Source organism: Mustela nivalis (genome assembly GCF_964662115.1).
Source record: "Mustela nivalis genome assembly, chromosome: 17".
Taxonomy (NCBI): Eukaryota; Metazoa; Chordata; class Mammalia; order Carnivora; family Mustelidae; genus Mustela; species Mustela nivalis.
The window spans coordinates 2213760-2241317 of NC_139036.1; the positions used below are offsets into that span (position 1 = coordinate 2213760).

A 27558-nucleotide genomic window follows, 5' to 3' on the forward strand; every position below is an offset into this window, starting at 1 on the left:
GAACCGGCAACCCATCTGAGGCACACATGTTCCATCTGCCAGCTTCCGAGCCGCCGCTGCTGCTGGCGGTGAGGGGCAGAGCCCCCGGGGGCAGGAAGGCGCCCCGAGACAGGACGACATGTTGCCAAAGATGACAGCCAGCCTATGGCTACAGCAGCTTTGCCTGTGGCCAGGGCCCCGCAGCCCCCACGGTCAGGCAGAGCTGGCCCTCAAGGTCAAACATGGTCACAAGGATCCCTAAAGGACACCTGGGGGGCTCAGTCAGTGAAGCCTCCGCCTTCTGCTCGGGTCATGATCCTGGGGTCCTGGGGTCGAGTCCTGCATCGGGCTTCCTGCTCAGCGGGGAGTCTGCTTCTCCCTCTGCCTGCTGCTCCCCCTGCTCATGCTCTCTCTCTCTCTCCCTTCTCTCTTTCAAATAAATAAATAAAAATCCTTAAAAAAAGAAAAAAATCCCAAAAGGAGTCCCATCCAGCCCAACCCCCACCCCCTCCCTATCCATCAGGGCAGGTGCCAGGGCTTGCCTCCAGGTCAGGGTCTCACGGCCACCGGGGACCACCCCCCAGACTACCCCCCCCAGTGCCCGCCCCACCTCTGCCACAGGCCTCCCTTAGTGGCAGAACTTCCTTAGTCTTATGCCATCAAATATACCCAACCCAGGCCCTGTCCGCCTCAGAATTCAAGGATCACCTGGTCCCTGTCTCTGCCCCGGGACCCACACCACGGCAGGGATCCTCCTCATGGTCCAGGCTGAACATAGCTTCAAGGGCAGACCAACTGACACATCAGATCCGCCACAGGACGGACGGCCCCTTGGGTGCTCCATTCCATCCCCACAGCAATGCCAGAGGCAGACACCGGTCTCCCTTCCAGACCAGAAAGCAGAATCTCAAACCCAACCGTCTATGACCCCCAGGACCAAAAGCATCGCTGACAAGAGGAGAAAGTCATAGGGGCGGGGGGTGGGGGTCATGAGTTCTTCTCCCAAGGAGAAGTCTTTGTTCAGAAACACAGCTCCGTGCGTGCTCAGTTTTGAAAAGGAGGCCTGAGTGCATGCCCTGGCGAGTCTGCTGGGATGAAAACGCGCTGGACAGCCCGGGGTGGCCGCTCCTGGAGCATGAGAGCCCACAGGATGGAGCAGAGAGGGGGAAGGCGACGAGGCCTGGGGCCCGGCGGCTCGGGAATACCCGCGGAAGCCGCTTCTCTCCAGTGACAACCTCGTGTCCAGGGGTCCCCGACACCCCATATCCCGTTACGCACTGTGCTGTCCGGAGAAAGAGACTTCCCCGGCCCCGAGCCTTTCATGGGCTGTGGCTCCCACACAGCCTTGACCCTCTGGCACTCCAGGGGAATGGAGAAATCGGGGACGTGAGGTGATCCCCGGAGAGCCCAGAGAGCGGAGCAAAGGGATGGAACATTCGAGAACTCAACAAGGCAGGGCTGGAACCTGAACCCAGAGGCCCTCAGCATACGGGGAGAGATGCTGAGTCTCCCAGGGCACATGGGAGGACCTTCTGGTCTCATGATGGGAGCTCAGGCAGCAGACCACCCCCACCCCAAAACCAGGGCAAGGAGCTCAGGCAGCAGACCACCCCCCACCCCAAAACCAGGGCAAGGATGGACAGGTTACGGAAGTAGCTGTGCAAGTGAGGGCACGGGGAAACTTCGGGAACGCGGCTTCTCTCTCTGTTTCCCTAGGAACCTAAAACTGCTCTTTCTGTAATCACAAAATGAACCCAAGCACACCGTCCAGAGGCACACTTGGAGACCGAGCAGGGGTTTCTGAGATCGATGCTCTCCAAGGGCACAGAGGGCTTTCTCCAAGAAGGAAAGACACACAAGGGATCTTCATCTCTAATTTGCAGAGCGAACCAGATGCTGGTGTATACGGGGCAGACAGAGAGACCACAGCACAGGGAGGGGGCGCGGGGCGGCAGTCTCCATCAGCACAGTGCATGTGAGGGCTTAGGTACCGATGGCAGAGCCTGGGGAAGTTCGGCGGGCCTCGGAAGACCAGCCGCTGAGGTGCCTGCTAGGGGCTCGACCGCTCCAGCCATCCACTGGGCGCGCTGTGCCCAGTCCTCTCCTCTGACTCTCCGTGTGCGCTGCCCACAGACATCCCGGCTGTGAAAATAAACACACATTGAATCTCAGTCCACATGCCAAGGAACACAATGGACCCAAATTGACTCAAATCTTGAAGAACAAAGCAGGACTGAGAAGCAGCCACGGCTTCTAGAACCATCCTTCACTGCCATTGGCAGAGGTGGACCCCATGCTGAACATCCTTGAGGAGGATGAGGTGGTGGCCTGGGGTGACACGCGCCCTCTCTTCCCCAATGTCCTGCCATCTCCTCCCACCCTGGGCAGAGCTCCCCAGATGAGCTCTTCCCAGTCTCAGAAAATTCTTGGCATGACCTGGAGGTAGCCTGAGTTGCAGAGTGAAATTGGGGAGCCAGGGAAGCCCAGTTTCGACTCCTTGGAGGTCAAGATCTGTATCGAGGACAGAACGCACAATGTGGTTTGCTGAAGTGCTTGGTTGGGGACCGTGCCCAGCCTCTGCCTGAGCGAGGCCCAGACTCCTGCGCTGGGGGTGGCATCACTGGCCACGCCTGCCCCCCCCATGAGGGGGAAGGGAAGAAGGCACCTCTCCTGACTTTGCTCAGTGACCTCGAGCTCCCAGGTGCCCCAGCAAAGCAAAGGAACCTTAGCGTTTTCTACAGGCTCCCTAAACCACCGGCTTCCATCAATGCAAACGATGTTTCTAGCAGGAACTGATGGACACCTAAGGGGCTCTTTGAACAGAAAGTGTTTGCTCAGTCGAGAATTACTACAAGTATTGCTACCACCATGTGGGAGTCCGTAGCGTGTTTGGACATGGCCAAGGAGACCCCGTATCCCAAAAGATGGCATCTAGCCCCCTCCCCGGCGCCATGCCCAAGACCAATTGGGTTGGAAAGAAACATGAGGAATGGAGTCTGGACAGCTAAATGCAGTGCGGCTGTGTGTAGACACAGCAGGTGTGGTGGGCGGGAAGAACAGGCAAGGCGTGCGTTGGGCACTGCAGTTCGTTTTTAAAGGACGGAGTGTTGAGCTGAAGACTGTTTCCCCAGGCTCAAGAGTGGTGGTCACAACCGCTGGAGCCAGGCCCCCACTCAGCACTGTGCCCTGTTGCCCCAGGTTGGATAGGAATGTGCTGTCAGGATGGTTCAGGAGGGCCCTGCCAGTGGGGGGCTGGAGCGGGAGGAACCAAACCCGACCCACGGTGCCCTTGGAACCGAGGAGTTGAGTGTCTGTTTGGAAGAGTCTATTTGCTTCTCCAAAAAGGACAAGGGCATTGGCCGGCTTGAGAAGGAAGTGGATGACCACTTAAGAAACAAGCATGTGGGGGCGCCTGGGTGGCTCAGTGGATTAAGCCGCTGCCTTCGGCTCAGGTCATGATCTCAGAGTCCTGGGATCGAGTCCCGCATCGGGCTCTCTGCTCAGCAGAGAGCCTGCTTCCTCCTCTCTCTCTCTGCCTGCCTCTCCATCTACTTGTGATCTCTCTCTGTCAAATAAATAAATAAAATCTTAAAAAAAAAAAAGAAAGAAAGAAACAAGCATGTGTCTCTCCTTCTCCCAGGAATCGGAGCAGGTGTGTAGGCTTTAGGTGGCAGGCGCCTCCATAGCCACACCTGACAGCTCTTCTTCGCTCTGGCTCCACGAGACCTGAAGTTTGGAAATCAGCGTCTGAATCCGTCCTGCAACTTGTCCCAGGACGTCGGCATTCAGAGAAAACAGCAGGCCCGTGGGGCACAGTGGCACATCCATGCCAGCATGGGAGGTCAAAGTTCTATTTCAGCCCAGACAACCTGGGTTTTCTCTCATCTCTAGTGGAGCCAAAAAGTCCCACGAATGAAGCTGTCAGCCGTGGAGTGTGGGTGCTAGGGTTCCTGAGATTCTTTGCAGGGAGCATCTGGCAGGGAATCTCATTTTCTCCGCTTCTTTCTGGCTCACAAAGGTGTTTGGAACATTTCTTTCCTAGGCAATCCCTTGGATTCGAAAAGGAAGATGAGATGGACTCGGTGTGTGTTTGGGACGTAGAATGCGTTCCTTCCTCGAACACTGTTGATTCCATGGGTCCTAGGCTGTGGTGGAATGACCGGCATCTAGAGTGAGGTGACTGCTTGTGGTCAGAGAGAGGCTTGGAGGATGGCTTCTCCTTTGTCCAAGGGGATGTGTCCTAATGAATTATTTTTTATCCAAAGAGTTTCGATGAGGGCAGAGAGGACATTCAAAAGGATTCCAAGGAGCCTTGGATGATTGAAAAGGGAAGCTTGACTTTCTAGTTTTACTCAGTGGACCATCTAGAGAGTTGGGCATGGCATCCTTTCTCTGCAGTTTCATGGGTGGTGAAGTCAGAAGAAGAGTCTTTGGGAATTGCCCTGGATAGAGGCATTCTGATGGCTTCACAGGGCATGGTGTCAGGAACCCTGGGGTAAATTTCTGGGGCTACTTGCCAGACATGGGGTCATGTTATCCCCCAGGTTTTCCGTTTCCTCCTTAGGGAAGTTACTGGCAGGGAATGTTCTGCTTCCAGCAGAACCCTTCTGCATGGTCGGTGGGCATGCGGGTTGTTGCAGCCACTCTAGAAAAGAGCATGGTGGTTCCTCCAAAAGCTAAGAACTGAACAACCCTAGGATCCAGCCATTGCCCTCCTAGGTATTTCCCCAAACGGCACAAAAATGCACATTCAATGGGAGTACAAGCACCATGATATTTACAGAAGCATTATTAACCATAGCGAAACGATGGAGGGAGTCCCAGTGTCCATTCACTGATATATATATATATATATATATATATATATATGAATGTAGATATCTAATCTCCCACATATTCTCAATGGAATAGGAGCCAGGTTCAGAAAGAATGTAATCTTACCATTTGCAAAGATGTGGATGGATATAGAGTGGATTTAGCTAAGCCGTATCAGCAAGAAAAGACCAATAACCTATGATTGACTCCTATGGAATTTCAGCAAGAAAACAGATAAACATAGTGAGGGGAGAAAGATAGGACAATGAAGAAACAGACTCAAACTTAGAGCATAAATGGAGGGTTTCTAGAGGACAGGGGTTTGGGTTTGGATTCTGGTTAGGATTCATGTTAGAGTTTGGGTTCAGGTTTGGGTTTGGGTTCAGTTTCGGGGTTAGGGGTTTGGGTTGGGGTTGGGGTTAGGGTTCAGGTTAGAGTTAGGGTTGTGGTTAGGGTTAGGGGGTTAGGGTTAGGGGTGTGGTCTTCCAGTTGGCTTGAGCACCAGGCCCCCACGGGGCTCACTCTCCTGTGGGATCACTGTACAACGTCTTCCCTTAGGTTCCCTATGCCCAAGTCATCCTCTGCTTGGGGACCATTCTTGGCTCAGGCTCCACACGCTGGGATTGGGAGCAGGTTACCTGGACCTTCTAGACTCGTGCTTCCATGCCCATGACGTGGGCATAGGCTGACCTCACAGACTTGTTAGAGGCGACCCAGTGCAGGACGACGCAGGCTACTGTGACCCCAGAGGGAGCACACAGGCCTTGCACAAAGCACTGGGATCAAGGGACCCAGCGCAGGATCTTGGCACCAGGCCACAGAGCATGGGGAGTCCTGGTGGGGGAGGCCCTGGTTGGGGTAGGGGTCCATGGAAGTGTCCTAGAAAAGGCAGGAGACAAGGCAGGAAACAGGGCTGAGCTTCCCCAGGAAGTCGAGGGAAGAGTCAGAGGCTCACAGAGACCTTTGGGTAAACTCAGAGGCCCTGGAGATGTGGGCTGAAACGCTGGAGATGTTGGCTGATCAACGTCATTTGATCAGAAATGTTGTGTCACAAACCCCCAGTCAACACTGAATGTCTTACTCTTTGTGCTTCTAGGAATCAGTGTGTATGGACCATTAGAACGCACACTGCATGAGGTCTAGGATATATTGACTTTTCATCATTTTTCAGAACTAGATATTGGGCCTCTCAGGAGTAGCATCCTGGTGGTCTTGAACACTGCGAGCCTTGAGGACTAGCCCCGTCACCTCCAAAGTGGACATGAGCACATGGGTTGAGGGGGTCTAACTGAAAAAGCCCAGGTGCTCAGTAAGAGCAGGGACCCCAGATCCTCTGTTGCATGAGGGAAGGCATGAGGGAGGATGGGGGTGCGGAAAAGAGGGAGGGAGGATGGGGGAGAGGGAGGAGGAAAGGGGGGACGTGGGGGAGGGAGGATGGCAGGGAGGGAAGGAAGGGAGGATGAGCAGGGAAGGAGCGAGGCCGAGAGGGAGGCAGGGAAAGAGGAGGGCAGACTCAGGGAGGGAATGGACGGGTGCAGGGGAAGGAGAGAGGGGGATTGAATGATGGAGTGAATAAATGAGGTAGGTAGGGAGGGAATGAAACCATAGAAGCCAGTCCATACATCAGGAGCCACTATTTTGTGTGAGGTCTGAGGGAATCACAGCTCAGGCCCTGGATAGTGGCTCGGGGCACTTCTACCTGTCCTCCCAGTGCTGACATGGCGTCTCCTTGGCCCGCTGTCATCCTGGATCCTCTCCACCTCCTCCACAAAATATTCTGAATGTTCCAGGAGCAGGGTGGCAGGAGTGGGGTCTCAGGAGGGGCTGCCGTGATCCTGTGCCTCAGACAACACTGAGAAAGGAGCCCCAGGACATTGTGTCAGGAGGACGGGGATGAGGATCCCCTCCACCTCCTTGGGCATGAACACTGTTCCATTCCCTGCTGTCTCACCACTGCTGTGCCCAATCCTACTGAAAACACATCCGTGGCCAATCGAGCCAGAGATTCTGGGGGTGAGTCCCAGGCTGAGCCCTGCTAGGTGATAGGTGGGCCTGTGGCCTGGGATGGGTGCCGCTCACTGTTGTCTCAGACAGGAGTGCCTGTCCGCCTTCTCTCCAGGGGCCCTGCATCGGACCTCTGCTTTCTCACGTTCTCCCCAGGGCTGCTGATCTCCAGACCAGACACCTGCCAGGCTGAGGGTGACCAGCACTGCCTCCCCAGGGTTTCCTTTGCCTGAGTCCTTCCCCGGGAGCTCCTGCATCTCCTGACACATACCCCCTGTGTGCCTCTCCTCCCCCTTGAACTTGCACGTGTCTAGTCTCTGTCCCTGTCTCTGTCCCTGTGGGACCCAGAGACTTGGAGCATGGAGTGGAGCACACCCATGGGAGACCTTTCTCTGGTCTAGGGTTGTGAGCGATGCTTTTGCGCTCCGCGGTGTGTCTTCCAGCTTTCTGCATTTCCCTGGTTTCTGTGTGGGCCACAGGAGGAAACAGCCGTGTCCTGTCTGGGGACCGACTGTGGTGTCCCAGCAGGAACAGGGGCCTTGGCCCCGAGATTGTGCCCAGAATTCCTAAAGGGGTCCCTAGGATGACATCTCCTCTGTAATCCATTGGGCGTCTCAACATCCAAGAAGGGAAATTCTATGTCAAACAGAGAGAAGAAACAAAAACCAAACCTAACCCAACCCCAAACAAGGGCCCTTTGAAAATAGGTGCAGACACAAAGGCACCTATTGAGGGATTCCACTTCCAGAAACCTCCAGAACACGTGCAGGAACAGAAAGAGAAAGCAGCTTAGGGCTTGCGAGGGGCCAGGCTGGGGGGAACAATGGGCAGGAGGGCTTGGGCACAGGGTCTCCTCCTTTGGGGAAGGAGATAGCCTGCAACGATGTTCTGGGGCGTGGTGGCACAGCGTTGGGAATGCACTTCATGCTCATGACGTGTTCAAGGGAAAACAAGAACTTTTATTTAAAATAAATAATACACGGCATAGAGGAGATGGACGGCGGCGAGAACGGTGACTCCATACAGGAGAGGAAGAACACAAGGAGGGGGGATGAAACATTCTGGGGGGATGTCGGGGTCAGGGGATGGAAAACTGATGGCATTTTTCTGGGAAGATCTCCCCGCAGAGTTGTGGGCTCTGGATGCGGGTCTGGGAGGCCCTCAGGAGAAGGTGTTGGGGTAGGGGTTGGGCTAGGGGCGGGGACAGGATCAGCAGTAGTGGCCGGTGCAGGATCCAGAGCAGGAGCTGGGTCAGAGGCAGGAACAGGAGCCCAGGCAAGGGCAGGGAAAGGAGCAGGAGCAAAGGAGAGGGACTGGGTCTGGGGCGGGAACGGGGGCCTAGGCAGGGCCAGGGGAAGGGGCAGTGGTCCTGGCAGGGCCAGGGGAAGGGATGGCAGCAGTTGAAGGGGAAGACGCAGGGGCAGGGGCTGGGTCTGGGGCAGGAACAGGGGTCCAGGCGGGGAAAGTGGAGGCCTTCCTGGTAGGGGCAGGGGCAGGGGCAGGGCCAGGGGCAAGACCAGGGGTAGGACCTGGGTCTGGGGCAGGTGCAGGGGCAGTGGCCCTGGCAGGGAAAGGAGAAAGGACAGGGGCAGGGGCAGGGGCAGACGCAGGGGCAGGGGAAGGGGCAGGAGCAGGAACTAGGTCAAGTGCATTGGTGATGACTGGTTCAGAGTCAAAGGCAGGAGCTGGGTCTGGGGTGGGAGCATGGGTCAAGGCAGGGCCAGGGAAGGGGCAGTGGTCCTGGCAGGGCCAGGGGAAGGAATGGCAGCAGTTGAAGGGGAAGACGCAGGGACAGGGCCTGGGTCTGGGGCATGAAAAGGGGCACAGGCAGGGAACGTGGAGGCCTTCCTGGCAGAGGCAGGGGCAGGGGCAGGGCCAGGAGCAAGACCAGGGGTAGGACCTGGGTCTGGGGCAGGTGCAGGGGCAGTGGCCCTGGCAGGGAAAAGAGAAAGGAGAGGGGCAGGGGCAGACGCAGGGGCAGGGGAACAGGCAAGAGCAGGAGCAGGAGTAGGAGCAAGAGCAGGAACTGAGGCAAGCGCAGAATCAAGGGCAGGAGCTGGGTCTGGGGCAGGAACAGGGGCACCGGCAGGGAAAGAGGAGGCCTTCCTGGCAGGGGCAGGGGCAGGGGCAGGGGCAAGAACAGGGTTAGAATTTGGGTCTGCGGCAGGTGTAGGGGCAGTGCAGGGGCAGGACCTGGGTCTGGGGCACGTGCCGGGGCAGGTGCAGGGGCAGTGGCCCTGTCAGGGAAAAGAGAAAGGACAGGGGCAGGGGCAGACACAGGGGCAGGGGCAGGGCCAGGAGCAAGACCAGAGGTAGGACCTGGGTCTGGGGCAGGTGCAAGGGCAGTGGCCCTGGCAGGGAAAAGAGAAAGGACAGGGGCAGGGGCAGGGGCAGACGCAGGGGCAGGGGCAGGGACAGGGGCAGGGGCAGGGGCAGCGGCAGGGGCAAGAACAGGGTTAGGATTAGGGTCTGCGGCAGGTGTAGGGGCAGGTACAGGGGCAGGACCTGGGTCGGGGGCACGTGCCGGGGCAGGTGCAGGGGCAGTGGCCCTGTCAGGGAAAGGAGACGGGATAGGAGCAGGGGAATGGGCAGGGGTAGGAGCTGGGGCAAGGGCAAGGGTGATGGCCTGGGCCAGGTCAAGGGCAGGAGCTGGGTCTGTGGCGGGAACAGGGGCCTAGGCAGGCCCAGGGGAAGGGGCAGTGGTCCTGGCAGTGCCAGGGGAAGGGATGGCGGCAGTTGAAGGGGAAGACACAGGGACAGGTCCTGGGTCTGGGGCAAGAACAGGGAAAGTGGAGGCCTTCCTGGCAGGAGCAGGGGCAGGGGCAGACGCAGGGGCAGGGTCAGGGCCAGGGGCAAGACCAGGGGTAGGACCTGGATCTGGGGCAGGTGCAGGGGCAGTGGCCCTGGCAGGGAAAAGTGAAAGGACAGGGGCAGGGGTAGGGGCAGACGCAGAGGCAGGGGAAGGGGCAGGAGCAGGAGCAGGAGCAAGAGCAGGAGCAGGAGCAGGAACAGAGGCAAGTGCCTTGGAGATAACTGGTGCAGGGTCAAGGGCAGGAGCTGGGTCTGGGGTAGGAACAGGGGCACCGGCAGGGAAAGAGGAGGCCTTCCTGACAGGGGCCGGGGCAGGGGCAGGGTCAGGGGCAGGGTCAGGGGCAGGGGCAGGGGCAAGAACAGGGTTAGGATTTGGGTCTGCGTCAGGTGTAGGGGCAGGTGCAGGGGCAGGACCTGGGTGTGGGGCACGTGCCGCGGTAGGTGCAGGGGCAGTGGCCCTTTCAGGGAAAAGAGAAAGGACATGGGCAGGGGCAGACGCAGGTGCAGGGGCAGGGCCAGGAGCAAGACCAGGGGTGGACCTGCGTCTGGGGCAGGTGCAGGGGCAGTGGCCCTGACAGGGAAAAGAGAAAGGACAGGGGCAGGGGCAGACGCAGGGGCATGGGAAGGGGCAGGAGCAGGAGCAGGAGCAGGAACGGAGGCAAGTGCCTTGGTGATGACTGGTGCAGGGTCAAGGGCAGGAGCTGGGTCTGGGGCAGGAACAGGGGCACCGACAGGGAAAGAGGAGGCCTTCCTGGCAGGGGCCGGGGCAGGGGCAGGGTCAGGGTCAGGGGCAGAGGCAGTGGAAGGGGCAAGAACCGGGTTAGGATTTGGGTCTGCAGCAGGTGTAGGGGCAGGTGCAGGGGCAGGACCTGGGACTGGGGCACGTGCCGCGGTAGGTGCAGGGGCAGTGGCCCTGTCAGGGAAAAGAGAAAGGACAGGGGCAGGGGCAGACGCAGGGGCAGGGGCAGGGCCAGGAGCAAGACCAGACGTAGGACCTGGGTCTGGGGCAGGTGCAAGGGCAGTGGCCCTGGCAGGGAAAAGAGAAAGGACAGGGGCAGGGGCAAGGGCAGACGCAGGGGCAGGGGAAGGGGCAGGAGCAGGAGCAGGAGCAGGAGCAAGAGCAGGGGCAGGAGCAGGAACTGAGGCAAGTGCCTTGGGTCAAGGGTAGGAGCTGGGTCTGGGGCAGAAACAGGGGCACCGGCAGGGAAAGATGAGGTCTTCCTGGTAGGGGCAGGGGCAGGGGCAGGGTTAGGGTTAGGGTGAGGGGCAGGGGTAGGGGCAGGGGCAGGGGCAAGAACAGGATTAGGATATGGGTCTGCGGCAGGTGTTAGTGTTACGGTTAGGGTTAGGTTTAGGGTTAGGATTAGGGTTAGGTAGGGTTTGGGTTAAGGTTAGGGTTAGGGTTAAAGTTTGGGTTAGGGGTTAGGGGTTAGGGATAGGGTTAGGGTTGGGGCTGGTGTTAGGGTTTAGGGTTAGGGTTAGGGTTAGGGTTAGGGTTAGCGTTAGGGTTAGGGTTAGGGTTAGGGTTTAGGGTTAGGGTTAGTGTTAGGGTCAGTGTGAGGTTCACGGTCAGGGTGAGACTTAGGGTCAGAGTCGGGTTTAATTAGGTTTCAGTATAGGGTCAGGTCAGGGTTAGGGTTAGGGTTAGGTTCACGGTCAGGGTTAGGGTCAGGGCTAGGGTTTGGGGTTAGGGTTAGGTTTAGTCTTAGGGTTGGGGTTAGGGTAGGGTTAGACAGTGTTAGGGTCAGGGTTAGGGCTAGTGTAGGGGTTAGGGTTAGGTTTAGAATCAGGGTTAGGTTTAGGGTCAGGATCCGTGTTAGGGTCCGGTTCAGGGTGAGGTTTAGGGTCAGCGTCATTGGTGTTACGGTCAGGGTTTGGGTCAGGCCCACCGTCAGGTTCAGGGTCAGTGTTAGGATCAGGGTTTGTTTCTTGGTTAGGGTCAGGGTCAGCTTCATGGTATGGTTAGGTTTAGGGCCAGGCTCACATTCAGGGTCCTGGTCAGGGTTAGGTGTTAGTGTTAGGGTTAGGGTTAGGGTTCGGGTTTGGGTTCAGGTTTACGACTTGAGGTTAGGGTTTGGGTTCGCGTTGAGGTTCGGTGTTAGGGTTATGGTTTAGGGTTCGAGTTCCGGTTCAGATTCGGCTTAGTATTAGTGTTCTGGTTCGGGTTAGGATTAGGCCCTGCATGGTGGATCGGGGCTGGTCCATCTGTCCTCCCAGTGCTGACCTTCCTTCTCCTTGGCCCTCTGTCATCCTGGATCCTCTCTACGTCCTCCTTAAACTATTGTGAATGTCCCCAGGAGCAGGGTGGCAGGAGTGGGGTCTCAGAGGGACTGCCTCGATCCTGTGCCTCAGACAACACTGAGAAAGGAGCCCCAGGACATTGTGTCAGGAGGACGGGGATGACGATCCCCTCCACCTCCTTGGGCATGAACACTGTTCCATTCCCTGCTGTCTCACCACTGCTGTGCCCAATCCTACTGAAAACACATCCGTGGCCAATCGAGCCAGAGATTCTGGGGGTGAGTCCCAGGCTGAGCCCTGCTAGGTGATAGGTGGGCCTGTGGCCTGGGATGGGTGCCGCTCACTGTTGTCTCAGACAGGAGTGCCTGTCCGCCTTCTCTCCAGGGGCCCTGCATCGGACCTCTGCTTCCTCACGTTCTCCCCAGGGCTGCTGGTCCCCAGACCAGACACCTGCCAGGCTGAGGGTGACCAGCACTGCCTCCCCAGGGTTTCCTTTGCCTGAGTCCTTCCCCGGGAGCTCCTGCATCTCCTGACACATACCCCCTGTGTGCCTCTCCTCCCCCTTGAACTTGCACGTGTCTAGTCTCTGTCCCTGTCTCTGTCCCTGTGGGACCCAGAGACTTGGAGCATGGAGTGGAGCAGACCCATGGGAGATCTTTCTCTGGTCTAGGGTTGTGAGCGATGCTTTTGCGCTCCGCGGTGTGTCTTCCAGCTTTCTGCATTTCCCTGGTTTCTGTGTGGGCCACAGGAGGAAACAGCCGTGTCCTGTCTGGGGACCGACTGTGGTGTCCCAGCAGGAACAGGGGCCTTGGCCCCGAGATTGTGCCCAGAATTCCTAAAGGGGTCCCTAGGATGACATCTCCTCTGTAATCCATTGGGCGTCTCAACATCCAAGAAGGGAAATTCTATGTCAAACAGAGAGAAGAAACAAAAACCAAACCTAACCCAACCCCAAACAAGGGCCCTTTGAAAATAGGTGCAGACACAAAGGCACCTATTGAGGGATTCCACTTCCAGAAACCTCCAGAACACGTGCAGGAACAGAAAGAGAAAGCAGCTTAGGGCTTGCGAGGGGCCAGGCTGGGGGGAACAATGGGCAGGAGGGCTTGGGCTCAGGGTCTCCTCCTTTGGGGAAGGAGATAGCCTGCAACGATGTTCTGGGGCGTGGTGGCACAGCGTTGGGAATGCACTTCATGCTCATGACGTGTTCAAGGGAAAACAAGAACTTTTATTTAAAATAAATAATACACGGCATAGAGGAGATGGACGGCGGCGAGAACGGTGACTCCATACAGGGGAGGAAGAACACAAGGAGGGGGGATGAAACAATCTGGGGGGATGTCGGGGTCAGGGGATGGAACTAACGGCATTTTTCTGGGAAGATCTCCCCGCAGAGTTGTGGGCTCTGGATGAGGTTCTGGTAGGCCCACAGGAATGGTGTTGGGGCAGGGGTTGGGCTAGGGGCGGGGACAGGGTCAGCAGTAGTGGCCGGTGCAGGATCCAGAGCAGGAGCTGGGTCAGAGGCAGGAACAAGAGCCCAGGCAAGGGCAGGGAAAGGAGCAGGAGCAAAGGAGAGGGACTGGGTCTGGGGCGGGAACAGGGGCCTAGGCAGGGCCAGGGGAAGGGGCAGTGGTCCTGGCAGGGCCAGGGGAAGGGATGGCAGCATTTGAAGGGGAAGACGCAGGGGCAGGGTCTGGGTCTGGGGCAAACAGGGGTCCAGGCGGGGAAAGTGGAGGCCTTCCTGGCAGGGGCAGGGGCAGGGCCAGGGGCAAGACCAGGGGTAGGACCTGGGTCTGGGCCAGGTGCAGGGGCAGTGGCCCTGGCAGGGAAAGGAGAAAGGACAGGGGCAGGGGCAGGGGCAGACGCAGGGGCAGGGGAAGGGGCAGGAGCAGGAACTGGGTCAAGTGCATTGGTGATGACTGGTTCAGGGTCAAGGGCAGGAGCTGGGTCTGGGGTGGGAGCATGGGTCTAGGCAGGGCCAGGGGAAGGGGCTGTGGTCCTGGCAGGGCCAGGGGAAGGAATGGCAGCAGTTGAAGTGGAAGACGCAGGGACAGGGCCTGGGTCTGGGGCATGAAAAGGGGCGCAGGCAGGGAACGTGGAGGCCTTCCTGGCAGAGGCAGGGGCAGGGCCAGGAGCAAGACCAGGGGTAGGACCTGGGTCTGGGGCAGGTACAGGGGCAGTAGCCTTGGCAGGGAAAAAAGAAAGGACAGGGGCAGGGGCAGATGCAGGGGCAGGGGAACGGGCAGGAGCAGGAGCAGGAGCAGGAGCAGAAGCAGGAGCAGGAACGGAGGCAAGTGCAGGTTCAAGGGCAGGAGCTGGGTCTGGGGCAGGAACAGGGGCACCAGCAGGGAAAGAGGAGGCCTTCCTGGCAGGGGCAGGGGCAGGGGCAGGGTCAGGGGCAGGGGCAGGGGCAGGGGCAGGGGCAAGAACAGGGTTAGGATTTGGGTCTGCGGCAGGTGTAGGGGCCGGTGCAGTGGCAGGACCTGGGTCTGGGGCACGTGCCGGGGCATGTGCAGGGGCAGTAGCCCTGTCAGGGAAAGGAGACAGGATAGGAGCAGGGGAATGGGCAGGGGCAGGTGCTGGGGCAATGGCAGGGGTGATGGCCTGGGCCAGGTCAAGGGCAGGAGCTGGGTCTGGGGCGGGAATAGGGGCCTAGGCAGGGCCAGCGGAAGGGGCAGTGTTCCTGGCAGGGCCAGGGGAAGGGATGGCGGCAGTTGAAGGGAAAGACACAGGGACAGGGCCTGGGTCTGGGGCAGGAACAGGGAAAGTGGAGGCCTTCCTGGCAGGGTCAGGGGCAGGGGCAGACGCAGAGGCAGGGGCAGGTCCAGGGGCAAGACCAGGGGTAGGACCTGGGTCTGGGGCAGGTGCAGGGGCAGTGGCCCTGGCAGGGAAAAGAGAATGGATAGGGGCAGGGGCAGGGGCAGACGCAGGGGCAGGGGAAGGGGCAGGAGCAGGAGCAAGAGCAGGAGCAGGAGCAGGAACGGAGGCAAGTGCCTTGGTGATGACTGGTGCAGGGTCAAGGGCAGGAGCTGGGTCTGGGGCAGGAACAGCGGCACCGGCAGGGAAAGAGGAGGCCTTCCTGGCAGGGGCAGGGGCAGGGTCAGGGGCAGGGGCAGGGGCAGGGGCAGGGGCAAGAACAGGGTTAGGATTTGGATCTGCGGCAGGTGTAGGGGTAGGTGCAGGGACAGGACCTGGGTCTGGGGCACGTGCCGCGGCAGGTGGAGGGGCAGTGGCCCAGTCAGGGAAAGGATACGGGATAGGAGCAGGGGAATGGGCAGGGGCAGGAGCTGGGGCAAGGGCAAGTGTGATGGCCTGGGCCAGGTCAAGGGCTGGAACTGGGTCTGGGACGGGAACAGGGGCCTAAGCAGGGCCAGGGGAAGGGGCAGTGTTCCTGGCAGGGCCAGGGGAAGGGATGGCGGCAGTTGAAGGGGAAGACACAGGGACAGGGCCTGGGTCTGGGGCAGGAACAGGGAAAGTGGAGGCCTTCCTGGCAGGGGCATGGGCAGGGGCAGACGCAGGGGCAGGGGCAGGTCCAGGGGCAAGACCAGGGGTAGGACCTGGGTCTGAGGCAGGTACAGGGGCAGTGGCCCTGGCAGGGAAAATAGAAAGGACAGGGGCAGGGGCAGACGCAGGGGCAGGGGAAGGGGCAGGAGCAGGAGCAGGAGCAAGAGCAGGAGCAGGAGCAGGAACGGAGGCAAGTGCCTTGGTGATGACTGGTGCAGGGTAAAGGGCAGGAGCTGGGTCTGGGGCAGGAATAGGGGCACCGGCAGGGAAAGAGGAGGCCTTCCTGGCAGGGGCAGGGGCAGGGTAAGGGTCAGGGTCAGGGCCAGAAGCAGGGGCAGGGGCAAGAACAGGGTTAGGATTTGGGTCTGCGGCAGGTGTAGGGGCAGGTGTAGGGGCAGGACCTGGGTCTGGGGCACGTGCCGGGGCAGGTGCAGGGGCAGTGGCCCTGTCAGGGAAAGGAGTCGGGATAGGAGCAGGGGAATGGGCAGGGGCAGGAGCTGGGGCAAGGGCAGGAAAGATGGCCTGGGCCAGGTCAAGGGCAGGAGCTGGGTCTGGGGCGGGATCAGGGACCTAGGCAGGGCCAGGGGAAGGGGCAGTGTTCCTGGCAGGGCCAGGGGAAGGGATGGCGGCAGTTGAAGGGGAAGACACAGGGACAGGGCCTGGGTCTGGCGCAGGAATAGGGAAAGTGGAGGCCTTCCTGGCAGGGGCAGGGGCAGGGGCAGACGCAGGGGCAGGGGCAGGGCCAGGGGCAAGACCAGGGGTAGGATCTGGGTCTGAGGCAGGTGCAGGGGTAGTGGCCCTGGCAGGGAAAAGAGAAAGGACAGGGGCAGGGGCAGGGGCAGATGCAGGGGCAGGGGAAGGGGCAGGAGCAGGAGCAGGAGCAAGAGCAGGAGCAGGAGCAGGAACGGAGGCAAGTGCCTTGGTGATGACTGGTGCAGGGTCAAGGGCAGGAGCTGGGTCTGGGGCAGGAACAGGGGCACCGGCAGGGAAAGAGGAGGCCTTCCTGGCAGGGGCCGGGGCAGGGGCAGGGTCAGGGTCAGGGTCAGGGGCAGTGGCAGGGGCAAGAACAGGGTTCGGATTTGGGTCTGCAGCAGGTGTAGGGGCAGGTGCAGGGGCAGGACCTGGGTCTGGGGCACGTGCAGGGGCAGGTGCAGGGGCATTGGCCCTGTCAGGGAAAAGAGAAAGGACAGGGGCAGGGGCAGACGCAGGGGCAGGGGAAGGGGCAGGAGCAGGAGCAGGAACGGAGGCAAGTGCCTTGGTGATGACTGGTGCAGGGTCAAGGGCAGGAGCTGGGTCTGGGGCAGGAACAGGGGCACTGATAGGGAAAGTGGAGGCCTTTCAGGCAGGGGCACGGGAAGGGGCAGGGGAAAGGGCAGGAACAGGGTTAGGACCTGGGTCTGGGGCCGGTGCAGGGGCAGGTGCCTGGGCAGTGGCTTTGGCAGGGAAAGGCGAAGGGATAGGGGCGGGGGCAGGGGCAGGGGCAGGAGCTGGGGCAAGGGCAGGGGTGATGGCCTGGGCGAGGTCAAGGGCAGGAGCTGGGTCTGGGGCGGGAACAGGGGCCCAGGGAGGGGTCGGGGAAGGGGTGGGACCAAGGGAGGATCTGGGTCATGGGCCAGAACAGGAGCACAGGCAGGGGCAGGGGAAGTGGGAGTCGCTCTGGCAGGGGCAGGGGCAGGGGGAGCGGCAGGAGCAGCGGTGGGGGCAGGAGCAGGAGCCAGCTCTCCCCGGACAGCATCAGCATCTTCGTGGGCAGGCGCCCGGGCACCTGTGGGCTCCCGGTCTCCCGCCGAAGTGACTCCAGACACCATGTGCCCCTCCGGAGTGGCTGAAGTTGGGAGTGGGTCTAGCTCCTCCACTGGAGAAGCTGGGAGAGGAGAGAAGGTCACCCGCGGGCCTGCCTCTCCCTGTGGCTTTGCAGAGACAGAGCCCAGCCCGGGGCCTCCCGGAGAAGCCGCAGCCACGAAGGAACCCTCCCCGGGACGTCTCCCCGACTGCAGTCCACCCCCTGGGTGCTCCGAGCCAAGTCGAGGCTCCTGGCCCCACACCGGCCTGTGGGGGCTTCTCCCTGTGGGGCCCAGCACCGACCCCTCCCCACACAGCCACAGGCACCCCACCCCAGCCTTCTCACCCTCGGACTTGGCCTCCGTGGGCTCCGTGTCCAGGACCGCAGTGCAGTGGAGTACCGCGGGCAGTGGTCTGGGAGGTAGCGAGGGCCTTCCCAGGACCGGGGACTCCGTGGTCGGGGAGGGGTGCGTGTCTTCCCGCCTCCTTCCTAGTTCATCCGTGGCCTGCCAAGGCAGAGACGGGGAGTGTGCAAGAGGCGTCAGAGCCCTGCCCAGCCATACCCACCGTGCTCCTGCCCAGTGCCCCTGCTTCTCCCAGATCCCACGCAGACCTGTGTGTGCACAGCCCCGCACCTGGGTCAGTGACCCGTCCCTGCAGGGTCTCAGGATCAACCCTGGGTAGAAGGGTGCAGCCCCCACACTCCGTCCCACCCTGCCAGCCTTAACCTGGGGTGTGAACATGACCTGCCCACCAGGCATCTGAACCCTCATCAGCCTGCTCCTGCTTGGGGCGTCTCCACCCCCCCATGAGCTCTCTTTACACACACACACACACACACACACACACACACACACACACACACGGGGAGGAGACGTAGGCCTACACGGGTCGGTCAGAAGGTATGGGGCTGTCTGACTCTGAGCCTCCCGGTATCACCTTTTGATTCTTTTTGCCAAAGGGCCAGAGTCGTCGGGGAAGCCTGACACGACCTGCCCAGTGGGGGGACGTGTTTGGCGGGCGAGCTCTCCTCTGCCTGCATCCTCTGGGCTTCGGTAGGCAGCAGCAGAACATGTCGCTTCCTTCAGGATCTGCCCAGAAATGAGCTGGGCAGGGGGGTTTTCTCTGGAATGTGGGTGCCTGGATACGTGGGTTCCAATTCCGTTGGGCTGTGTCATCAGGGAAGTGAGGTCACCACTGCCTGGGGGCTCCTTACCGGACTTCCTGCTCCCACGAGAGCTCCCTGAGGGTTAGGGTTAGGGTTAGGGTTTAGGGTTAGAGTTAGTGTTAGGGTCAGTGTCAGGTTCACGGTCAGGGTCAGGCTTAGGGTCAGAGTCAGGGTTTAGTTAGGTTTCAGTATAGGGTCAGGTCAGGGTTAGCGTTAGGGTTAGTTTTAGGGTCAGGGTTAGGGTCAGGGTTAGGGTTTGGGGTTAGGGTTAGGTTTAGTCTTAGGGTTGGGGTTAGGGTAGGGTTAGACAGTGTTAGGGTCAGGGTTAGGGCTAGTGTAGGGGTTAGGGTTAGGTTTAGAATCAGGGTTAGGTTTAGGGTCAGGATCCGTGTTAGGGTCCGGTTCAGGGTGAGGTTTAGGGTCAGCGTCATTGGTGTTACGGTCAGGGTTTGGGTCAGGCCCACCGTCAGGTTCAGGGTCAGTGTTAGGGTCCGGGTTTGTTTCTTGGTTAGGGTCAGGGTCAGCTTCATGGTATGGTTAGGTTTAGGGCCAGGCTCACAGTCAGGGTCCTGGTCAGGGTTAGGTGTTAGTGTTAGGGTTAGGGTTAGGGTTCGGGTTTGGGTTCAGGTTTACGACTTGAGGTTAGGGTTTGGGTTCGCGTTGAGGTTCGGTGTTAGGGTTATGGTTTAGGGTTCGAGTTCCGGTTCAGATTCGGCTTAGTATTAGTGTTCTGGTTCGGGTTAGGATTAGGCCCTGCATGGTGGCTCGGGGCTGGTCCATCTGTCCTCCCAGTGCTGACCTTCCTTCTCCTTGGCCCTCTGTCATCCTGGATCCTCTCTACGTCCTCCTTAAACTATTGTGAATGTCCCCAGGAGCAGGGTGGCAGGAGTGGGGTCTCAGAGGGGCTGCCTCGATCCTGTGCCTCAGACAACACTAAGAAAGGAGCCCCAGGACATTGTGTCAGATGGACGGGGATGAGGATCCCCTCCACCTCCTTGGGCATGAACACTGTTCCATTCCCTGCTGTCTCACCACTGCTGTGCCCAATCCTACTGAAAACACATCCGTGGCCAATCGAGCCAGAGATTCTGGGGGTGAGTCCCAGGCTGAGCCCTGCTAGGTGATAGGTGGGCCTGTGGCCTGGGATGGGTGCCGCTCACTGTTGTCTCAGACAGGAGTGCCTGTCCGCCTTCTCTCCAGGGGCCCTGCATCGGACCTCTGCTTCCTCACGTTCTCCCCAGGGCTGCTGGTCCCCAGACCAGACACCTGCCAGGCTGAGGGTGACCAGCACTGCCTCCCCAGGGTTTCCTTTGCCTGAGTCCTTCCCCGGGAGCTCCTGCATCTCCTGACACATACCCCCTTGTGTGCCTCTCCTCCCCCTTGAACTTGCACGTGTCTAGTCTCTGTCCCTGTCTCTGTCCCTGTGGGACCCAGAGACTTGGAGCATGGAGTGGAGCAGACCCATGGGAGATCTTTCTCTGGTCTAGGGTTGTGAGCGATGCTTTTGCGCTCCGCGGTGTGTCTTCCAGCTTTCTGCATTTCCCTGGTTTCTGTGTGGGCCACAGGAGGAAACAGCCGTGTCCTGTCTGGGGACCGACTGTGGTGTCCCAGCAGGAACAGGGGCCTTGGCCCCGAGATTGTGCCCAGAATTCCTAAAGGGGTCCCTAGGATGACATCTCCTCTGTAATCCATTGGGCGTCTCAACATCCAAGAAGGGAAATTCTATGTCAAACAGAGAGAAGAAACAAAAACCAAACCTAACCCAACCCCAAACAAGGGCCCTTTGAAAATAGGTGCAGACACAAAGGCACCTATTGAGGGATTCCACTTCCAGAAACCTCCAGAACACGTGCAGGAACAGAAAGAGAAAGCAGCTTAGGGCTTGCGAGGGGCCAGGCTGGGGGGAACAATGGGCAGGAGGGCTTGGGCTCAGGGTCTCCTCCTTTGGGGAAGGAGATAGCCTGCAACGATGTTCTGGGGCGTGGTGGCACAGCGTTGGGAATGCACTTCATGCTCATGACGTGTTCAAGGGAAAACAAGAACTTTTATTTAAAATAAATAATACACGGCATAGAGGAGATGGACGGCGGCGAGAACGGTGACTCCATACAGGAGAGGAAGAACACAAGGAGGGGGGATGAAACATTCTGGGGGGATGTCGGGGTCAGGGGATGGAAAACTGATGGCATTTTTCTGGGAAGATCTCCCCGCAGAGTTGTGGGCTCTGGATGCGGGTCTGGGAGGCCCTCAGGAGAAGGTGTTGGGGTAGGGGTTGGGCTAGGGGCGGGGACAGGATCAGCAGTAGTGGCCGGTGCAGGATCCAGAGCAGGAGCTGGGTCAGAGGCAGGAACAGGAGCCCAGGCAAGGGCAGGGAAAGGAGCAGGAGCAAAGGAGAGGGACTGGGTCTGGGGCGGGAACAGGGGCCTAGGCAGGGCCAGGGGAAGGGGCAGTGGTCCTGGCAGGGCCAGGGGAAGGGATGGCAGCAGTTGAAGGGGAAGACGCAGGGGCAGGGGCTGGGTCTGGGGCAGGAACAGGGGTCCAGGCGGGGAAAGTGGAGGCCTTCCTGGTAGGGGCAGGGGCAGGGGCAGGGCCAGGGGCAAGACCAGGGGTAGGACCTGGGTCTGGGGCAGGTGCAGGGGCAGTGGCCCTGGCAGGGAAAGGAGAAAGGAAAGGGGCAGGGGCAGGGGCAGACGCAGGGGTAGGGGAAGGGGCAGGAGCAGGAACTGGATCAAGTGCATTGGTGATGACTGGTTCAGGGTCAAGGGCAGGAGCTGGGTCTGGGGTGGGAGCATGGGTCTAGGCAGGGCCAGGGGAAGGGGCAGTGGTCCTGGCAGGGCCAGGGGAAGGAATGGCAGCAGTTGAAGGGGAAGACGCAGGGACAGGGCCTGGGTCTGGGGCATGAAAAGGGGCGCAGGCAGGGAACGTGAAGGCCTTCCTGGCAGAGGCAGGGGCAGGGGCAGGGCCAGGGGCAAGACCAGGGGTAGGACCTGGGTCTGGGGCAGGTACAGGGGCAGTGGCCCTGGCAGGGAAAAGAGAAAGGACAGGGGCAGGGGCAGGGGCAGACGCAGGGGCAGGGGAAGGGGCAGGAGCAGGAGCAGGAGCAGGAGCAAGAGCAGGAGCAGGAGCAGGAACGGAGGCAAGTGCCTTGGGTCAGGGGTAGGAGATGGGTCTGGGGCAGGAACAGGGGCACCGGCAGGGAAAGAGGAGGCCTTCCTGGCAGGGGCAGGGGCAGGGGCAGGGGCAGGGTTAGGGTTAGGGTGAGGGGCAGGGGCAGGGGCAGGGGCAAGAACAGGGTTAGGATTTGGGTCTGCGGCAGGTGTTAGTGTTAGGGTTAGGGTTAGGTTTAGGGTTAGGATTAGGGTTAGGTTAGGGTTTGGGTTAGGGTTAGGGTTAAAGTTAGGGTTAGGGGTTAGGGATAGGGTTAGGGTTAGGTTTGGGGTTAGGGTTTAGGGTTAGGGTTAGGGTTAGGGTTAGGCATTAGGGTTAGGGTTAGGGTTAGGGGTTAGGGATAGGGTTAGGGTGGGGTTATGGTTAGGGTTTAGGGTTAGGGTTAGGGTTAGGCGTTAGGGTTAGGGTTAGAGTTAGGGTTTAGGGTTAGGGTTAGTGTTAGGGTCAGTGTGAGGTTCACGGTCAGGGTGAGGCTTAGGGTCAGAGTCGGGTTTAATTAGGTTTCAGTATAGGGTCAGGTCAGGGTTAGGGTTAGGGTGAGGTTCACGGTCAGGGTTAGGGTCAGGGCTAGGGTTTGGGGTTAGGGTTAGGTTTATTCTAAGGGTTGGGGTTAGGGTAGGGTTAGACAGTGTTAGGGTCAGGGTTAGGGCTAGTGTAGGGGTTAGGGTTAGGTTTAGAATCAGGGTTAGGTTTTGTGTCAGGTTCCGTGTTAGGGTCCGGTTCAGGGTGAGGTTTAAAATCAGCGTCATTGGTGTTACCGTCATGGTTTGGGTCAGGCCCATTGTCAGGGTCAGGGTCAGTGTTAGGGTCAGGGTTTGTTTCTTGGTTAGGGTCAGGGTCAGCTTCAGGGTATGGTTAGGTTTAGGGTCAGGCTCACAGTCAGGGTCCTGGTCAGGGATAGGTGTTAGTGTTAGGGTTAGGTTTAGGGTTCGGGTTTGGGTTCAGGTTTACGATTAGAGGTTAGGGTTTGGGTTCGTGTTGAGGTTCGGTGTTCCGGTTCAGATTCGGCTTAGTATTAGTGTTCTGGTTCGGGTTAGGATTAGGCCCTGCATGGTGACTCGGGGCTGGTCCATCTGTCCTCCCAGTGCTGACCTTCCTTCTCCTTGGCCCTCTGTCATCCTGGATCCTCTCTACGTCCTCCTTAAACTATTGTGAATGTCCCCAGGAGCAGGGTGGCAGGAGTGGGGTCTCAGAGGGGCTGCCTCGATCCTGTGCCTCAGACAACACTGAGAAAGGAGCCCCAGGACATTGTGTCAGGAGGACGGGGATGAGGATCCCCTCCACCTCCTTGGGCATGAACACTGTTCCATTCCCTGCTGTCTCACCACTGCTGTGCCCAATCCTACTGAAAACACATCCGTGGCCAATCGAGCCAGAGATTCTGGGGGTGAGTCCCAGGCTGAGCCCTGCTAGGTGATAGGTGGGCCTGTGGCCTGGGATGGGTGCCGCTCACTGTTGTCTCAGACAGGAGTGCCTGTCCGCCTTCTCTCCAGGGGCCCTGCATCGGACCTCTGCTTCCTCACGTTCTCCCCAGGGCTGCTGGTCCCCAGACCAGACACCTGCCAGGCTGAGGGTGACCAGCACTGCCTCCCCAGGGTTTCCTTTGCCTGAGTCCTTCCCCGGGAGCTCCAGCATCTCCTGACACATACCCCCTGTGTGCCTCTCCTCCCCCTTGAACTTGCACGTGTCTAGTCTCTGTCCCTGTCTCTGTCCCTGTGGGACCCAGAGACTTGGAGCATGGAGTGGAGCAGACCCATGGGAGATCTTTCTCTGGTCTAGGGTTGTGAGCGATGCTTTTGCGCTCCGCGGTGTGTCTTCCAGCTTTCTGCATTTCCCTGGTTTCTGTGTGGGCCACAGGAGGAAACAGCCGTGTCCTGTCTGGGGACCGACTGTGGTGTCCCAGCAGGAACAGGGGCCTTGGCCCCGAGATTGTGCCCAGAATTCCTAAAGGGGTCCCTAGGATGACATCTCCTCTGTAATCCATTGGGCGTCTCAACATCCAAGAAGGGAAATTCTATGTCAAACAGAGAGAAGAAACAAAAACCAAACCTAACCCAACCCCAAACAAGGGCCCTTTGAAAATAGGTGCAGACACAAAGGCACCTATTGAGGGATTCCACTTCCAGAAACCTCCAGAACACGTGCAGGAACAGAAAGAGAAAGCAGCTTAGGGCTTGCGAGGGGCCAGGCTGGGGGGAACAATGGGCAGGAGGGCTTGGGCACAGGGTCTCCTCCTTTGGGGAAGGAGATAGCCTGCAACGATGTTCTGGGGCGTGGTGGCACAGCGTTGGGAATGCACTTCATGCTCATGACGTGTTCAAGGGAAAACAAGAACTTTTATTTAAAATAAATAATACACGGCATAGAGGAGATGGACGGCGGCGAGAACGGTGACTCCATACAGGGGAGGAAGAACACAAGGAGGGGGGATGAAACAATCTGGGGGGATGTCGGGGTCAGGGGATGGAACTAACGGCATTTTTCTGGGAAGATCTCCCCGCAGACTTGTGGGCTCTGGATGAGGTTCTGGTAGGCCCACAGGAATGGTGTTGGGGCAGGGGTTGGGCTAGGGGCGGGGACAGGGTCAGCAGTAGTGGCCGGTGCAGGATCCAGAGCAGGAGCTGGGTCAGAGGCAGGAACAAGAGCCCAGGCAAGGGCAGGGAAAGGAGCAGGAGCAAAGGAGAGGGACTGGGTCTGGGGCGGGAACAGGGGCCTAGGCAGGGCCAGGGGAAGGGGCAGTGGTCCTGGCAGGGCCAGGGGAAGGGATAGCAGCAGTTGAAGGGGAAGACGCAGGGGCAGGGGCTGGGTCTGGGGCAAACAGGGGTCCAGGCGGGGAAAGTGGAGGCCTTCCTGGCAGGGGCAGGGGCAGGGCCAGGGGCAAGACCAGGGGTAGGACCTGGGTCTGGGCCAGGTGCAGGGGCAGTGGCCCTGGCAGGGAAAGGAGAAAGGACAGGGGCAGGGGCAGGGGCAGACGCAGGGGCAGGGGAAGGGGCAGGAGCAGGAACTGGGTCAAGTGCATTGGTGATGACTGGTTCAGGGTCAAGGGCAGGAGCTGGGTCTGGGGTGGGAGCATGGGTCTAGGCAGGGCCAGGGGAAGGGGCTGTGGTCCTGGCAGGGCCAGGGGAAGGAATGGCAGCAGTTGAAGGGGAAGACGCAGGGACAGGGCCTGGGTCTGGGGCATGAAAAGGGGCGCAGGCAGGGAACGTGGAGGCCTTCCTGGCAGAGGCAGGGGCAGGGCCAGGAGCAAGACCAGGGGTAGGACCTGGGTCTGGGGCAGGTACAGGGGCAGTAGCCCTGGCAGGGAAAAAAGAAAGGACAGGGGCAGGGGCAGATGCAGGGGCAGGGGAACGGGCAGGAGCAGGAGCAGGAGCAGGAGCAGAAGCAGGAGCAGGAACGGAGGCAAGTGCAGGTTCAAGGGCAGGAGCTGGGTCTGGGGCAGGAACAGGGGCACCAGCAGGGAAAGAGGAGGCCTTCCTGGCAGGGGCAGGGGCAGGGGCAGGGTCAGGGGCAGGGGCAGGGACAGGGGCAGGGGCAAGAACAGGGTTAGGATTTGGGTCTGCGGCAGGTGTAGGGGCCGGTGCAGTGGCAGGACCTGGGTCTGGGGCACGTGCCGGGGCATGTGCAGGGGCAGTGGCCCTGTCAGGGAAAGGAGACAGGATAGGAGCAGGGGAATGGGCAGGGGCAGGTGCTGGGGCAATGGCAGGGGTGATGGCCTGGGCCAGGTCAAGGGCAGGAGCTGGGTCTGGGGCGGGAATAGGGGCCTAGGTAGGGCCAGCGGAAGGGGCAGTGTTCCTGGCAGGGCCAGGGGAAGGGATGGCGGCAGTTGAAGGGAAAGACACAGGGACAGGGCCTGGGTCTGGGGCAGGAACAGGGAAAGTGGAGGCCTTCCTGGCAGGGTCAGGGGCAGGGGCAGACGCAGAGGCAGGGGCAGGTCCAGGGGCAAGACCAGGGGTAGGACCTGGGTCTGGGGCAGGTGCAGGGGCAGTGGCCCTGGCAGGGAAAAGAGAATGGATAGGGGCAGAGGCAGGGGCAGACGCAGGGGCAGGGGAAGGGGCAGGAGCAGGAGCAAGAGCAGGAGCAGGAGCAGGAACGGAGGCAAGTGCCTTGGTGATGACTGGTGCAGGGTCAAGGGCAGGAGCTGGGTCTGGGGCAGGAACAGCGGCACCGGCAGGGAAAGAGGAGGCCTTCCTGGCAGGGGCAGGGGCAGGGGCAGGGGCAGGGGCAGGGGCAGGGGCAGGGGCAAGAACAGGGTTAGGATTTGGGTCTGCGGCAGGTGTAGGGGCAGGTGCAGGGACAGGACCTGGGTCTGGGGCACGTGCCGCAGCAGGTGGAGGGGCAGTGGCCCTGTCAGGGAAAGGATACGGGATAGGAGCAGGGGAATGGGCAGGGGCAGGAGCTGGGGCAAGGGCAAGTGTGATGGCCTGGGCCAGGTCAAGGGCTGGAACTGGGTCTGGGACGGGAACAGGGGCCTAAGCAGGGCCAGGGGAAGGGGCAGTGTTCCTGGCAGGGCCAGGGGAAGGGATGGCGGCAGTTGAAGGGGAAGACACAGGGACAGGTCCTGGGTCTGGGGCAGGAACAGGGAAAGTGGAGGCCTTCCTGGCAGGGGCATGGGCAGGGGCAGACGCAGGGGCAGGGGCAGGTCCAGGGGCAAGACCAGGGGTAGGACCTGGGTCTGAGGCAGGTACAGGGGCAGTGGCCCTGGCAGGGAAAAGAGAAAGGACAGGGGCAGGGGCAGACGCAGGGGCAGGGGAAGGGGCAGGAGCAGGAGCAGGAGCAAGAGCAGGAGCAGGAGCAGGAACGGAGGCAAGTGCCTTGGTGATGACTGGTGCAGGGTCAAGGGCAGGAGCTGGGTCTGGGGCAGGAACAGGGGCACCGGCAGGGAAAGAGGAGGCCTTCCTGGCAGGGGCAGGGGCAGGGTAAGGGTCAGGGTCAGGGCCAGAAGCAGGGGCAGGGGCAAGAACAGGGTTAGGATTTGGGTCTGCGGCAGGTGTAGGGGCAGGTGTAGGGGCAGGACCTGCGTCTGGGGCACGTGCCGGGGCAGGTGCAGGGGCAGTGGCCCTGGCAGGGAAAGGAGTCGGGATAGGAGCAGGGGAATGGGCAGGGGCAGGAGCTGGGGCAAGGGCAGGGATGATGGCCTGGGCCAGGTCAAGGGCAGGAGCTGGGTCTGGGGCGGGAACAGGGGCCTAGGCAGGGCCAGGGGAAGGGGCAGTGTTCCTGGCAGGGCCAGGGGAAGGGATGGCGGCAGTTGAAGGGGAAGACACAGGGACAGGGCCTGGGTTTGGGGCAGGAACAGGGAAAGTGGAGGCCTTCCTGGCAGGGTCAGGGGCAGGGGCAGACGCAGAGGCAGGGGCAGGGCCAGGGGCAAGACCAGGGGTAGGACCTGGGTCTGGGGCAGGTACAGGGGCAGTGGCCCTGGCAGGGAAAAGAGAAAGGACAGGGGCAGGGGCAGGAGCAGGAGCAAGAGCAGGAGCAGGAGCAGCAATGGAGGCAAGTGCCTTGGTGATGACTGGTGCAGGGTCAAGGGCAGGAGCTGGGTCTGGGGCAGGAACAGGGTCACCGGCAGGGAAAGAGGAGGCCTTCCTGGCAGGAGCAGGGGCAGGGCCAGGGGCAGGGGCAAGAACAGGGTTAGGATTTGGGTCTGCGGCAGGTGTAGGGGCAGGTGCAGGGGCAGGACCTGCGTCTGGGGCACGTGCCGGGGCAGGTGCAGGGGCAGTAGCCCTGTCAGGGAAAGGAGACGGGATAGGAGCAGGGGAATGGGCAGGGGCAGGAGCTGGGGCAAGGGCAAGTGTGATGGCCTGGGCCAGGTCAAGGGCTGGAGCTGGGTCTGGGGCGGGAACAGGGACCTAGGCAGGGCCAGGGGAAGGGGCAGTGTTCCTGGCAGGGCCAGGGGAAGGGATGGCGGCAGTTGAAGGGGAAGACACAGGGACAGGGCCTGGGTCTGGCGCAGGAATAGGGAAAGTGGAGGCCTTTCTGGCAGGGGCAGGGGCAGGGGCAGACGCAGGGGCAGGGGCAGGGCCAGGGGCAAGACCAGGGGTAGGATCTGGGTCTGGGACAGGTGCAGGGGCAGTGGCCCTGGCAGGGAAAAG

The 27558-nt window shown here is 60.4% G+C and overlaps 1 long non-coding RNA gene across 1 annotated transcript; it reads right to left on the minus strand.

Annotated features, from left to right (window-relative positions):
• Positions 1 to 16805: 16805 nt before the first annotated feature.
• LOC309852081 lies at positions 16806 to 18246 on the minus strand. Its single transcript, XR_014305069.1, has 3 exons — positions 18076 to 18246; positions 17483 to 17642; positions 16806 to 17218 (listed from the first exon to the last, which is right to left on the minus strand). It is a non-coding gene; the product is annotated as an uncharacterized lncRNA (long non-coding RNA).
• Between the last annotated feature and the right edge of the window lie 9312 nt (positions 18247 to 27558).